Source organism: Schistocerca piceifrons, chromosome 1 (genome assembly GCF_021461385.2).
Source record: "Schistocerca piceifrons isolate TAMUIC-IGC-003096 chromosome 1, iqSchPice1.1, whole genome shotgun sequence".
Classification (NCBI taxonomy): domain Eukaryota; kingdom Metazoa; phylum Arthropoda; class Insecta; order Orthoptera; family Acrididae; genus Schistocerca; species Schistocerca piceifrons.
Genome location: NC_060138.1, coordinates 314,487,662 through 314,501,957, shown reverse-complemented (window position 1 = coordinate 314,501,957; position 14,296 = coordinate 314,487,662).

The following is a 14,296-nucleotide window of genomic DNA, read 5'->3' as shown; positions in this document are numbered from 1 at the left end:
TTTATTCGTCGTGACATATTATCCACAAGTTCATCAAGGCACTGTTGGTCCAGATTGTCCCACTCCTCGACGGCGATTCGGCGTTGATCCCTCAGAGTGGTTGGTGGGTCACGTCGTCCATAAACGACCCTTTTCAATCTATCCCAGTCATGATTGATAGGGTTCATGCCTGGAGAACGTGCTGGCCACTCTAGTCGATCGATGACGTTATCCTGAAGGAAGTCATTCACAAGATGTGCACGATGGGGATGCGAATTGTCGTCCATGAAGACGAATGCCTCACCAATACGCTGCCGATATGGTTTCACTATCGGTCGGAGGATGGAATTCACGTACTGTGCAGCCGTTACGGCGCCTTCCATGACCACCAGCGGTGTACGTCGGCCCCACATAATGCACCCCGAAACAGCAGGGAACCTCAACCTTGTTGCACTCGCTGGACAGTGTGTCTAAAGCGTTCAGCCTGACAGCGTTGCCTCCAAACAAGTCTCCGTCGATTGTTTGGTTGAAGGCATATACGACACTCATCGGTGAAGAGAACGTGACGCCAATCCTGAGCTGTCCATTGGGCATGTTGTTGGGCCCATCTGTACCGCGCTGCAAGGTGTCCTAGTTGCAAAGATGGACCTCGCCATAGACGTCGGGAGTGAAGTTGCGCATCATACCGTCCACTGTGCACAGTTTGAGTGGTAACACGACGTCCTGTGGCTGCACGAAAACCATTATTCAACATGGTGGCGTTGCTGTCAGAGTTCCTCCGAGCCATAATCCGTAGGTAGCGGCCATCCACTGCAGTAGTAGCCTTTGGGCGGCCTGAGCGAAGTATGTCATCGACATTTCGTGTCTCATGTCCGAACAAGTTCGCTTCGGTTCACTTCGAGACGCTTGGACACTTCCCTTGTAGAGAGCCCTTCCTGGCACAATGTAACAATGCAGACGCGATCGAACCGCGGTATTGGCCGTCTAGGTATGATTGAACTACAGACAACACGAGCAGTGTTTCTGGTGGAATGATTGGAAACGATCGACTGTCGGACCACCTCCATCTAATAGGCGCTGCTCATGCATGGTTGTTTACATCTTCTGTGTCTGTGATACAATATCCACAGTCAACGTCTGTCTTCAGGTGTTCTGGGAACCGGAGTGACGCCAAACTTTCTTTGGTGTGTGTATTATTCTTTACTTTCCACGGTTTGACGCTAATAAACAATTATTCAGAACTGGTGAAAGCTTATAACATATCCTGCTATACCTGCAGGATAGGGCATATAGTTTACTTTGTGGAAAGGACTAAAATGAGTGGCTATCAGTTGCGCTGGAAAATGCTGCTTTATTCATTTGACAAACATTACAAGAGTAAAGAAAACATTAGAAACAGAACGAGCCAAACATTAATTTTGGAACTGAATTCCCCCCTAAATGCGCCATTCAATCTCACGCCTCAAGGGCAAAACAACTTTAATTTAAAACCGGCTGAATGCCAATCACTTAAGACTCAAAACAAGAATTTTAATTTTAAATCGCAGAAGGCCTCATCTTAAAATATTTCTCTAAATTGGGCTGAGGGCCCAAACAATTTCATGCCCTAAGGGCAAAACAACTTTAACTTAAAATCGGCTGAAGGCCAATAACTTAAGGCTCAAAAAAGGAATTTGAATTTTGAAAGGCAGAAGGCCTCATCCTAAAATTTCTTTAAATCAGGCTGAAGGTACAAGCAATCTCACGTCTTAAGGGCAAAACAACTTTCATTTAAAATCGGCTAGAAGCCATACATAAACAAACAACAAGAACAAATAAGAAAAGGCAGCATATCAAACGGCGCTCAGAAATTTTCAAGGGTCGGCCTGGAATTAAAACACTAACACTGGCTTAGGCCGGACAGGTAGTCGGCCCAACAATTCTCAATCCGACGGCAGCCCAACCGACAGGCAGTCAACATGCGACATGATAACTTCTGCTCCACCAGACGAACACACAACAGGGTGTTCAATGGATCAACGCAGAAGGTATCGGTGCCCACAAAGAATTACACATTCAGCTGTCAAACTACACGCCGTGTTGGACAGCCACAACACGACGAGGAAAGTCACTGCCTGAATGTACGTCAACGGCCAGGGCAGGTAACCGGAATGTTAACGGCCACAAAGCAGGAGATTCCGCTGGTGCACTTCAATTCAAAAATAATCAAGTTAAACTCCACAGAAGGGTGGCTAGAATTTCGGCAACTTGAAAACACACGTTGTTTCTCGCGGGAATGTTCCAATAACCCACAACGAAATACAAATGACACAAATTGAACAGTTGGGACTGGTTGGCAGATTAAGTAAAGTCTTAACTTTCGTGTCCGAGATCGGTGAGCCACTGACCTCATAGCAATGGGAACAGCCCATCAAATCTCCAACCGCGCGTAGAAGCCGCCAGCTGCCCCGACAGACACGCGTCATGAACACTTCCTCGATGCTTGACGCCAACCGACCAACTGCCCGCACACGGCACAGCCGGAAACTATTTGCGCGAGGCCAAAGATAGTACAAGAGTGCGAATATCGATACACGCTGCTGCTGCGACTCGCGGAGAGAGAGGATAACAGCATAATCACGAAAACTGCGGGAGACTAATCACAGAAAAGCAACGAAGGTTTAATTGAAAGCATAACACGAGCCAGCCACGGCTCAGCTTACAAAAAATGGAAGATAGGTGATTTAACACCACATGTCTTTTACAAAGGACGCAACGCGGTATTCCTGTTAAGCATAAATATGGAAGAGTGGACTGTGATTTGAACCCCAGTCCTCTCGAATAATCAACACTCCATGGTTCGGTCATAATTAATTTACTGTTTCCTCCTTTACTGTTAAGAAATATTCGGTTGAATTCGAACTCATCGGTACAGACTTAAATTATTCATGTAAATAGTGAAACATGAAACCATCACAAAGTAGACTGTATGAGCATGGATGATGTAAAATAACATGTTTGTGTAACGGCTGACAGCGTAAACATTCCAGAATGAAAAACACTATACATTTTGTAAGGAGATTAAACTGTGATAAAGCTTTGTGCAGACTGGGCGCATCGTTACATCAAAGTAAGACAACACCAAATACGAGACAGAATTTTCATAACGGCCCAAATCATCTTAAAAAGAGATGAGGATCTACTACCCATGATTTAGACATTTGTCGACTCGTGTGATCCCCATAGGGATAATAACGTGTTTGTGTATAAATAAGTCTCATATCTCATAGATGGTTTTTTTAATACCTGTTCGTTCTACTCTCAACGATCGCCGCTGATTTATTTTTATGCAGATAGAGGAGTACGTGAGAGAATGTACAAGCTTCTGGGTAAAGAAAATCTTCCGATAAGTAATACCTAAACTTCCGTAAGTTTAATGTTACGAAACATCTTATATAAATTCATTGTCTTGATGAAAGCAGAGTTTCTTTCTCTTTAAGAATCTAGACCTGTTCTAAAGTACTACTTCATACCGTTTCCCGTCTTGCATAGTTTACGCGTATTATTGTTCAACTCTCCGCAAGGAAATCAACAGAGAATCCAAATATACAACAATAAACCATCACCGTAATATTTAGACTTCTTTTAGAGGTCTTTAACTCTCTACTTATTAGTAGTTGTGATATATAACACCAACATGCAAAATCAGTAGTAAAAATGGTGAATAAATTTACCATTATTCTTGTTTGCTTACAATGAGCACAGCAATGTCTTATCATTGACATCCCTTCTATTTACATTTAATTCCCATCTTGAACCTTCCTTTTGTTGCTGCCATTCATTCTTCGATGTATAAATTGAACAGTAGTAGATAAAGACTATATCCTTATCTTACATCCTCTTTTATTGCGAGTACTTGGTTTTTCGTCTTCCACTCTTATTATTCCCTCTTGGATCTTGTACATTTGTATATTACCCATCTTTCCCTATAGCTTACTCCTGTTTTCCTCAGCGTTTCAGACATCTTGCACCATTTGGCATTGTCGAACTCTTCTTCCAGGTCGACAAATCCTGGGTGAACGTGTCTTGATTTTCTTTAGTCTTACTTCCATTACTATCAATCGCAACGTATAAACTGCCCCTCTGGTGCCTTTACATGTCCGAAAGCCAAACTGTTCATCTAACACATCCCGAATTTTCTTTTCCATTTTTTTGTGCATTATTCTTGTCAGCAACTTGGATGCATAAGCTGTTAAGCTGATTGTGCGATAATTCTCTCGCTTGCCGGCTCTTGTGATCTTCGGAATTGTGTGGGTGGTGCTTTTCCGAAAGTCAGACGGTGTATCGTCAGACAAATACATCCTACACACCTACGCGAATAGTGGTTTTGTTGTCAATTCTCATAATGAATTTAGAAATTCTGATAGAATGTTGTGTACCTCTTCTGCCTTATTCAATTTTATGTCTTCCAAATCTCTTTTAAATTCTAATTCTAACACTGGATTCTTTGTCGACTCCTGTTTCTTCATCTATCACGTCATCAGACGTCTTCCCGCTCATAGAGGCAGTCAGTGTACTTCTTCCATTTATTCGCTCTCTCTTCTGCATTTAACAGTGGTATTCCCATAGCATTCATAATGTTACCATCCTCGACCTTAATTTCGTAGAAGGTTGGTTTGACTTTTCTACTTTTACGTGAGTTTTATACGTGGTGAATCAGTGGTGGTCCTTTCGATTTCATCAGATTTTCCATGCAATCATTTAGCCTTAGATTCCCGGCGATTTCTGTTTATTTCATTCCCAAATGACTTGTATTTTTGTATTTTTGAGTACAAAAGATCAAGTTTGTACTTCCACCTTTCATCGATCAATTGAAATATTTCTTCTTTTATCGGTGGTTTCCTCGCAGTTACCTCCTTTGAGGTTACATTTTCTTTTCGGCTTCTATGATTGCTCTTTTTAGAGAAGTCCACTCCTCTGCAAATGAGATTTCTAGAGAGCTACTCCTCATAGCAGTATCTGTAGCCTCAGAGAACTTCAAGCGTATCTCTTCATTCTTTAGTACTTCCGTATCCCACTTCTTTTCTCATTGATTCTTCCTGAATAGCCTCATAAACTTCAGCCTACTCTTCATCATTACTAAATTGTGATCTGAGTCTGTACCTCCTCTGGAAAGCCTTGCAGTTCGGAATCTGATTTTGGAATCTCTGCCTGAACATGATGTAATCTAACTGAAATCTTCCCATATCTCCCTGCCTTTTCCAAGGATAGCTCCTTCTCCTGTGATTCTTGAACAGAGTATTTCCCATTACTTGCTGATATTTATTGCAGGACTCAATTAGATTTTCTCTCCTGTCATTCCAAGTACTAAATCCACCGCCCCGTAACCCTTTTATCTACTCCTTTCCCTACAACCGCGTTCCAATCCCCCACGACTATTAGGTTTTCGTTTCTATAATATTTAGCTATTGAATTACCGTTTAATAACCTAATATATTTCATCTAACTCTTCATTTTCGACCTGCGATAGGCATTTACACCATAAGCTCCGATTCGTGGCATAGCTATACGTAAACTTCAAAACGGCGTCTGTAACCGTGGCACGTTCCAAGAAGAGAACTGTCACTGAGTTCCTTTTGGCGGAAAGCCAGAGAATCGTGATATTCATAGACACTTGGAGATTGTCTACGGAGACCTGCCAGGGAACAAAAGCCCAGAGAATCGTTGGGCGAGGCGTCTGTTATCATAGAAAAAAGGTGGCGCACCTGTACGATCTCCCACGTGCTGGCCGGACGCGCACTGTTGTGATTCCTGTAATGTAGGAACTTGCAGACATTGTCAGAGGAGGTGATCGATGGATGACAGTCAAATGAATGCTGCACAACTGGACGTCTCTGTTGGTAGGCCTGAAACATTCGTCCACCACTTGGGGTATTCAAAGGTGTGTAGCCGCTGGGTTCCGCTCCACCAAACAGAAAACGATAAAGAGCAACGAAGGACAAACTGTACTGAACTTCTTGCACGTTACGAGGCTGACTGTGACAATTTTTTGTCGAATTACGTAACTGGCGATGAAAGTTGGGTTCATCACTTCGAACCGGAAGTAAGACAGCAGTCCATGGAGTGCCGCCCCAACAGCTTTCCTCAGAACAAAAAGTTCAGAGCTGTATTCTCAGTTGATAATTCATGGCTACGATCTTGTTACACTCTGAACGGATTATTCTGTTCTCCCTAGCGGAGTAACAGTAACTCTGAGGTGTATTATGCTGCCCTCAGGGAACCGAACAAAATAATTCACGGAGTTCGTCACCATAAAAATGCAAACGAACTCTTCCCTCTCCATGACAAAGCAATGCCTCAAACAAAACTGCGCGGAGTTCGCGCAACTTCATTGGACAGTTCTTTCGCATCCGCCATAAGGCCCGAATATCGCACCTTCCGACTTCCATCTGTTTGCGCAATAACGGATGTTCTTTGCAGGAAGCTGTGTGTGGATGGTGGGGAGGCTACTAATGCTGCAAGACATTGGCTCCGGCGTCAACAAGTACAGAGTTCCACGCAGGTGTACAGGTTCTTCCAATAAGGTAGCGTAAGGACGCCGTGTTGAATGGAGATTATGCTGAAAAATAGGGGTTTGCTCACCAAAAGAGCAGGGAATAATATGATGTATGGAAATCCTGGATAAAACCAGTCGGTTTCTAAAAAGAAAAATGTTGCATTACTTATTGATTGTCCCTCGTACAATGATCAGCGTTGGCCGGCCGGAGTGGCCGAGCGTTTAAAGGCGCTACAGTCTGGAACCGCACGACCGCTACGGTCGCAGGTTCGAATCCTGCCTCGGGCATGGATGTGTGTGATGTCCTTAGGATAGTTAGGTTTAAGTAGTTCTAAGCTCTAGGGGACTTATGACCACTGTAGTTGAGTCCCATAGTGCTCAGAGCCATTTGAGCCATTTGATCAGCGATGACCACGAAGACACTCACAAGATATCGCCACGACTTAATTCGCACAAACTGCACGTTAAAAACAGAACTATTTTACCAACCGCACAAAAGACACCCCGCGTCTCGCTATAACGTTTACTGAAGTGGCAGCCTAGAAGCACTACTTTTAGTAGATAGCACACCTTGCGTATTAGTTAGAAATAGACGGCTCTAGGCTTTTAACACTAGCCTTGGAATTAATAATTACTTATGCAGGTAGTAACCTTCCTAGCCTAAAGTTGATAAAACCGCTACATGCAATGCTTGATTAGTAATACCGTTCTAGTCCCATTTGCAGTTTTTGGATGTGGCCTCGTCACTTGTAGCTTAAATTAAGGAATCAGCAGCTGACCCTTTATCACGTGTCACCAAGCGAACATCAGGAGCGCCCTTCGCAATAGCCGTCACTGAACACGCACACCATCACTGGACACACCGACAGGGCAGCCTCTCCACAATAACGGCCAGTCCAACGTTCTGCGTACAGGTATGTCAACAATTTCAAACTTAGATCGTCAGTCCTAACGACAATCATCAAACATGGACACAACTGACTAAAACACCCATCGATCAGCACGCAGAGCACTACAAGCAAGTCGCGTCAGCAGTGCACCAGGGCGAGTGAAATTAAAGCTACTGGTACCGCACAGCAGCGACGTCTTCGTAGCCAGGGTAGCAAACCAGTCGCGAAACACGGGGAAATTGCTTACCCTTATCGTTCATAACAAGAATATGCCAACTTGTAGCGGAAAGGAACCGACACACACAGTAAACATGTTAATTAACAGTTAAATGAACAACTGTCCAACGCAGAAACCTCCTCAGCGCGAAGTCCACGTTTTTAGTTGAACACACCGGGCACCCGAACCTGAGCCGTATGAGCCGCATACTCAAAACCTTCGCTAAGACAGCAGTTCAACGATATAATAAGGTCAATAGGAACGTTCACAGGTAATAGCCAAGGTAATGGACAAACAATTAAAACTACGTCCACGATTTTACTTCACCGCCCTTTCAGTTTCTCAATGAAGTCACTGTAAGACTCAATTACACAAGTTGTCCCAAAACCACAGGAATCCACCCCCCTATGCGACGTTCAAATTGAAAATACCTACTGGCCCAACGAAGCTGGCTCTGACACTCGCTGTCCTGAAGAAGTAGCATCGCGTGCCATAAATGCGCCAATTCAAATTTCCGGACAGGTGAACACCCGGCACATTGCGAAACGATGTTTCACAACCTACTAATACAGAGGTTTACGACTTTATAATATGTCGTATCTAGTCAGTACGTAATACAGCCTCAATGATACATAAGATTTATTAGGGTGTAGAATGAGATTGCTTCATTTCTCTGAATATTAGAGTAATTAGTCACTAGTGGAAAGAACTGCTCGAGTTATCGATAGACTCATAGTCACGGTCAACAGTATTTTTTTCAGTTAGGATAGCGTAACCTGTTTATACAGAGTGTCCCAAACCTCTGGGTCAAATCTGAACAGGTGATAGGTACATAATTGCTTAGTTTGAGGCAGGGAACCGGTGGCTGGAAATGTGTATCTATTGTGTTAAGGACTAAAGCATCGTACACATCCTAGATCATAGTAATTGCTCAAAGGGACGACCGCCAGTCTCAGTGCATGTATTACAAAGGCGTGTGCAGTTCTGCCACACCCTCTCAGAGTTCTCAGTCTGTTGTACATTGGAACCAGCAACGATTCCCTGGCAACGTAAGGGTGGGAGTTATCCAAACTCACCTAATAAGACCTTACTCGTTCCCTTCCCGATTGAGGGGACCACGTTACCTCCTGCTGCCACAGTTCCTTGAGACGGCATCCTCTGTTGTCCGCGCAAGGAAGTGGTTTCAACGCGACAGTGCGACAGTCGACTTCGATGTTAATATCTGCGAGAATCTGAAGAACACGTACCTTCGTAGTCAAACTGAAAGGCGAGTATCCTGTCGCCGAATCTCACAACTACGACATTTGCCTGTGTGGTTACGTCAACACTTTGGTGTATGAAACTCCAGTAGAAACGGATGAAGACCTGCTTACTGGGGTCCCAGCTGCCTGTCTTCTGGTACAACAGACGCCAGGGATCTTTGAGAGAGAGCGGCAGAACTTAAGGCGCCGTTCTTATGCATGCATTGACATTGGAGCTTGTCACTTTGAACAATAATTATGAGCTAGACTTTTCCGACCATTGTTTCCCCATCTCAATACAATCGGTTACGGACACACTATCACCTGTTTCAATTTGAACCAAATGGTTTGAGACACTCTGTACAGTTATTCTTGCAGCCAACGACCTGACTGTAAAAATCCTTATTGCCGTTCACAGTCCTGATAGTCATTTTGTGCACTTCGCGTTAGCGTCATTACTATAAATTTTAGAAATACAGAAAATATAAGCGATTAAACTATGATTCATTGCTGCACAGACGTCCAACACCATCGAAGAGTCAGTGTAAGACACCACACCGAGCTTGTGACGCTGTTGGACAACAGTAATGAGGTCCCACAACAACAAATTACGACTCCGACTCCACTTGTCGAAAGACCGGTTACTGAAACACCTTTCTCACGAATTTTCTTTAAACTACCGTTTAACGACAAAACCACAGAAGTATATCATTTCACAATTGTACATGAAGTACAGTAAGCATTTTCCCTTGAAATCAAGTTTATGATAAAAATAACTGAAAAACAGACTCGTACACATTTATGTATATCATCGGATTTTGTCGAGCGAGTGCGGTCAGGAACTTTATTTAAGAATGAGCAGTTCTCAGAATCTTGTTTAACATTTTTCCTTAGAGATTTTGCCGAGAATGGCAAGCTGGATTAGTAAAAATTTTCCCAGCTTTTTCTAAGAGAGAGTTATTAGTAAAGCGAACAATCTCTTCAAACAACATACTTTTTTTAACATCGTGATGTAAAATCACAACGTAAAGTGCATCATCAACAAAACGCCGAATGTCGAAGTTAGGAGAGAAACTTCGGACCTCTCGATTTGCTTAAGGCGCTGTTTACAACTTATGTCGTGTACTTTAATCGCGGCAGTTAATCCTTGAATGCAGAAACGGCTACAAGCTAAACAGGGAGAAAACAGAAAGAATTTCCATTCCTGTTTTTAATTAGTTCTCGCTTTACACAGAAATTAATTTAGAACGAGCTGGTAGAGAGATTTGCATTGAAACTGTTGCCATTAACTACCACAACACACAAGCCATACAGCGCTTGTTAAAGAGACATTAGCAGTCCCACAGTTAGCTTCGCAATTATGGATCGAACTGTTGTTCAAACGAAACCAACACAAAAATGGCGGATAAGAACCCTATTTGAGTGTTGTGTTCTTACGTAATATAATTAAAAGTTTGATTATTTCATCGTCTCCCTCCACAGAGAATTTATGAGACTACTGTAAGAGTTCGATGTTTTAGAAAATTGCCGATTAACTCTTAAACGTACAGCGCTTCAGAGTTTCAGCTTCATTTGGAAATCCACGAAGTTCATGGAGATATGTCTCGTCTCTGCAACTAAATGGAAGGCAATTTGTTTTTTGTCATACGCGTTTCGCTTCTCTTATTTATGAAGCATATTCAGTGGCGATTTCCAGTGCTGTTAGTACATATGTGTAGTCCTGGAAATGTACTGATTCGGTTCCTATGCTCCAACTGTCCGATTTCCGCCGTGTTTTTACAGGAATTTATCACAATACATTACTTGTGCTTTTCATTTTGTGAATAGTTTAAGCCATGTGTTGTGATAAATGTGGGTGAAAAAACGCAGTTAATCTGCTAGCTGGATCATATGAACCGAATGAACACATTTTCAGAACCACACATATGGACTAACAACACTGGAAATCGCCAATGAAGATTCTTCATAAACAAAAGAAGTGAAACGCGTATGGCAAAAAGCAAACTGCCTTTTACTCGTACTTAGTTGCATAGACGGAACATACCTCCACGTATTTGAAGCAACTAAGGAACGTCTGAAAGTGCAAAAAAAAGACGATGAGGAGGTTACTGATACCTGGAGCACAGAAAATCACTCTTCTTTGAGAACTGTCGCTGTACATACTCTAACAATACCACCACTTGCAGAGTAGGTTAGAAATCAAATTAAAAATGTTGCTCACTCAGCATATGTTCGCTTTATCGGACAACAAGAAAGTTATTGACTGTGGATGGTATCGCCAGAATGGAAATAATGAAGTCACTATAAAAAAGTCATTAATTTTGGCACTTATCTTGAATGGATTTCCACGTAGATTTCGTCGAAGTTGTTATGGTTGATCTTGTTGATTCTACGGTGATTCCACTTTGACTGCTGGAAGGTCCAGTTCTGTATTTTAGCAATATTTGAAGAGCTAACAAATGCGTTTTTCAAGAAATTCTTAATGATCAAACAATCCCAGATCAGAACAGTGGTATGGTAGAAATAATTTTTGACTTCGTGTTAACGATTCACATTTTTATTAAACTTCTTGTAAATTCACATATACTTCTTCTTAATTGTCACATAATCAAGAAAACAGTTTTGTATCAATCTTCATATATTTAATTTCCACTTTAACCAAACACAAGACTTGACTGTTCTTTTACAAAGCGAAATAACAACTTAACTTCTGCAAAGTGAAACAAAAATTGCTCCGTGCGCGTTCGCGCCAAAACGGTTACAAGTAAGTCAAAGATTATGACAGTCTCACAGAGATGAATACACACAGGAACCATATCACTGTAATATATCGATACAACGGAGAACCTATACATTAATAAAACCAAATGTGAATATTGTCACAAAAATATGTTTGTTACTTCGCAGAAAGGTAGTAGGATATCACTGGTATCGAGAACTGGGGTTGGAGTGCCGTAATGGTCATGTAAATAAAGAACCTTCTTCAAAATTGATAGTCGTAGCGTCAAAGTCTCTGTTATCCACTGCGTTTCTTAAACAGGTACATCTCTGCCAAGTTTTCTTCAGTGAATCCACTGCTGTGTATTACTGTTAACGTACAAATAAAGATGACGAGAAAAGAAATCATCATATAACTGACCAGTCATAAATTTAAGCTTGAGGACGAGAAGTAAAAGGAGCATAACTATTCTCAACAGCAAACACCGAGAATGTATGTAACAAGTTTGTTTCTAAACAAGACATTCAGCGGGTACTGTAGAAATTTACGCTTTTCGCAACTATTTTCAGTCGATAAAGATACAGTAGTAAGTAGGTGTAAGAAACCAACAAAATACCGTCACTCTATAATAAGCAGCCGACGTGCAAGTGTCCCTGATACCAAATTACTGAAAATATCAATGTACAGCCACTAAAATATCAGTGTATTCGGGTATACTTCCTATAGTATAATAATCGGTCAAAGATAACTCCACAGAGATAACAGGAAGTGGTGTGGAAATCAGAAGCCTTCCTTAAGCCAGACACTTATATATTTAAAGTCCCCTGGATGAAGCAACTTTTAGCTTTCATGATGAAGAAATGTATTTACTGTATGGGTATAATCAAAGTGCAGCTACTCACAGAGGTTCTGTGTGGGCTGCAACTATCGTATGGCATCGAAACGGGGTAGATATGCTAATACGTTAGTGTAAAATCAATTTAGGCTGAAAAAAAATTGGTTCCAGTTTTGGTCACCATGTGCACATCTGACCCTGTGAATGCAAGAAAGACGTATGGAAATCTTTCCATAGGTAATGGATTACGAAGTGGACATAAAAGGTCAGACAAGTGAGAAAGGCGTAACGGTGATTTTATTACTAAACGCCGTTTGTACAGTTTGTTCAGTATGAGTTCCGGAGAGGCGACGAAATGCTGTACAGCGCCGGATCTGCAACTGGTACCCAAAATTGGAACTACAATTTTTTCAACGTATATCGTTTTCACATTAACTCATTAGCATATTACCAAGTTTCGCTGCCATACGATAGTTACAGGTCGCACTGGACCTCCGTGAGTACCTGCACTTTAATTATAACCAGACGATATGTCCAGGAAACAAGCGGCTAGACTGTTTTAACTGGAAGGCAGGTAACTGACTACGTCTTGGATGCTTGTAGCAGTGTAGGAACAAGATAGATCGATACACATCATTATCAAAGAGATTTTCTGATATTGATCTGAAGAGGATTGGTGGTGCGGACAATGCGTGGTGTTCAGAGCCTGAGAGGCGCGCACCTGCTGTCCAGTGGACACGGATGGGGCTGGCTGTGCAGCTTTCGCGGAGCCTCCGACAACGGCGGATGGCGGGGCGTGCTCTCAGGCGGACGGGAAAATACTTGCCGGACCCTCTGAACAAACACGCGCTGCGTCCACAAAATACTGAAATCTTCCGGCCGGGGGAACAGCGAGGTGGAAAGCACAAACAACTTCCTCAGTCGTGCCTATCCCTGCGTTGTCAGCTGTGAGTTCGGTGAGGATTGTGTACTGGCCCCTACGTCGCCAGCCTACATGAATACTCATATAAACACCGTATTAGGCTACTCCAATTTGTCAGAAACACTGGAATAACTAGTGTCCAACTGGAAGACAAGTAAATAAATTTGAAAACGAATGATTCAAAGGTGAGAAACAGTTGTTCCTCATTCAAATGGGAAACACACTCCACAGCAACATATAAAGATAGCCGTGCTCAAATAAGTCTGAATTACATTCCAAGGCGGTCTGAAGAGTCCACGAACATGCCACCAGAAGAACTGTTGCAGGTGCTATTCTGTAGTTAGCTCATAGCAAGCAACATCCTGTTTTGCGGTGAAAATTACTTCAGTGAAACCAGAGATACTGTCGACCACAATTTGGCAAGCGTTCATTGGACGCGAAGTGCATATTTATTTTTAGAGCGACAGTTAGATCCGAAATATGGTCGTGCCTCGTTCAACATCTTTGTCACCCTCAAATGTCTGAGTGAGCCTAGAGAAGATTCAGTCTATGTTTGCATAAAACCCAAAAAATTGACTATGCTCGAAGGCAGTGACAGATTAGCCACAATCCACTACACGTAACTCAGAAGTTCATTAGGTCATGGAAACCACACGATGTGGAGAATCCAAAACACACTGGGTCCACTGCTATGAAGAGAAGAGCATGGTATAAGAAAATGGTTTCACAGAGAGGTTAGTTGTTCAGTAATGAGGAAACGTTGTGTATGAAGGGAATAGCCAGTGACCACTACGTTAAGATTCAGTGAATAGATAAGTTCGATATCATATTGAAACCAAAAAGATTTGTAAAAAAGTTAAACCTTTTTGACTAATAAGGAGCCGCAATGCTTTCTGACTCAACTTAATTAGTTATTATGCTCGCATCCTCATCCGCCTCCGTTACTAAGCGGTCAACC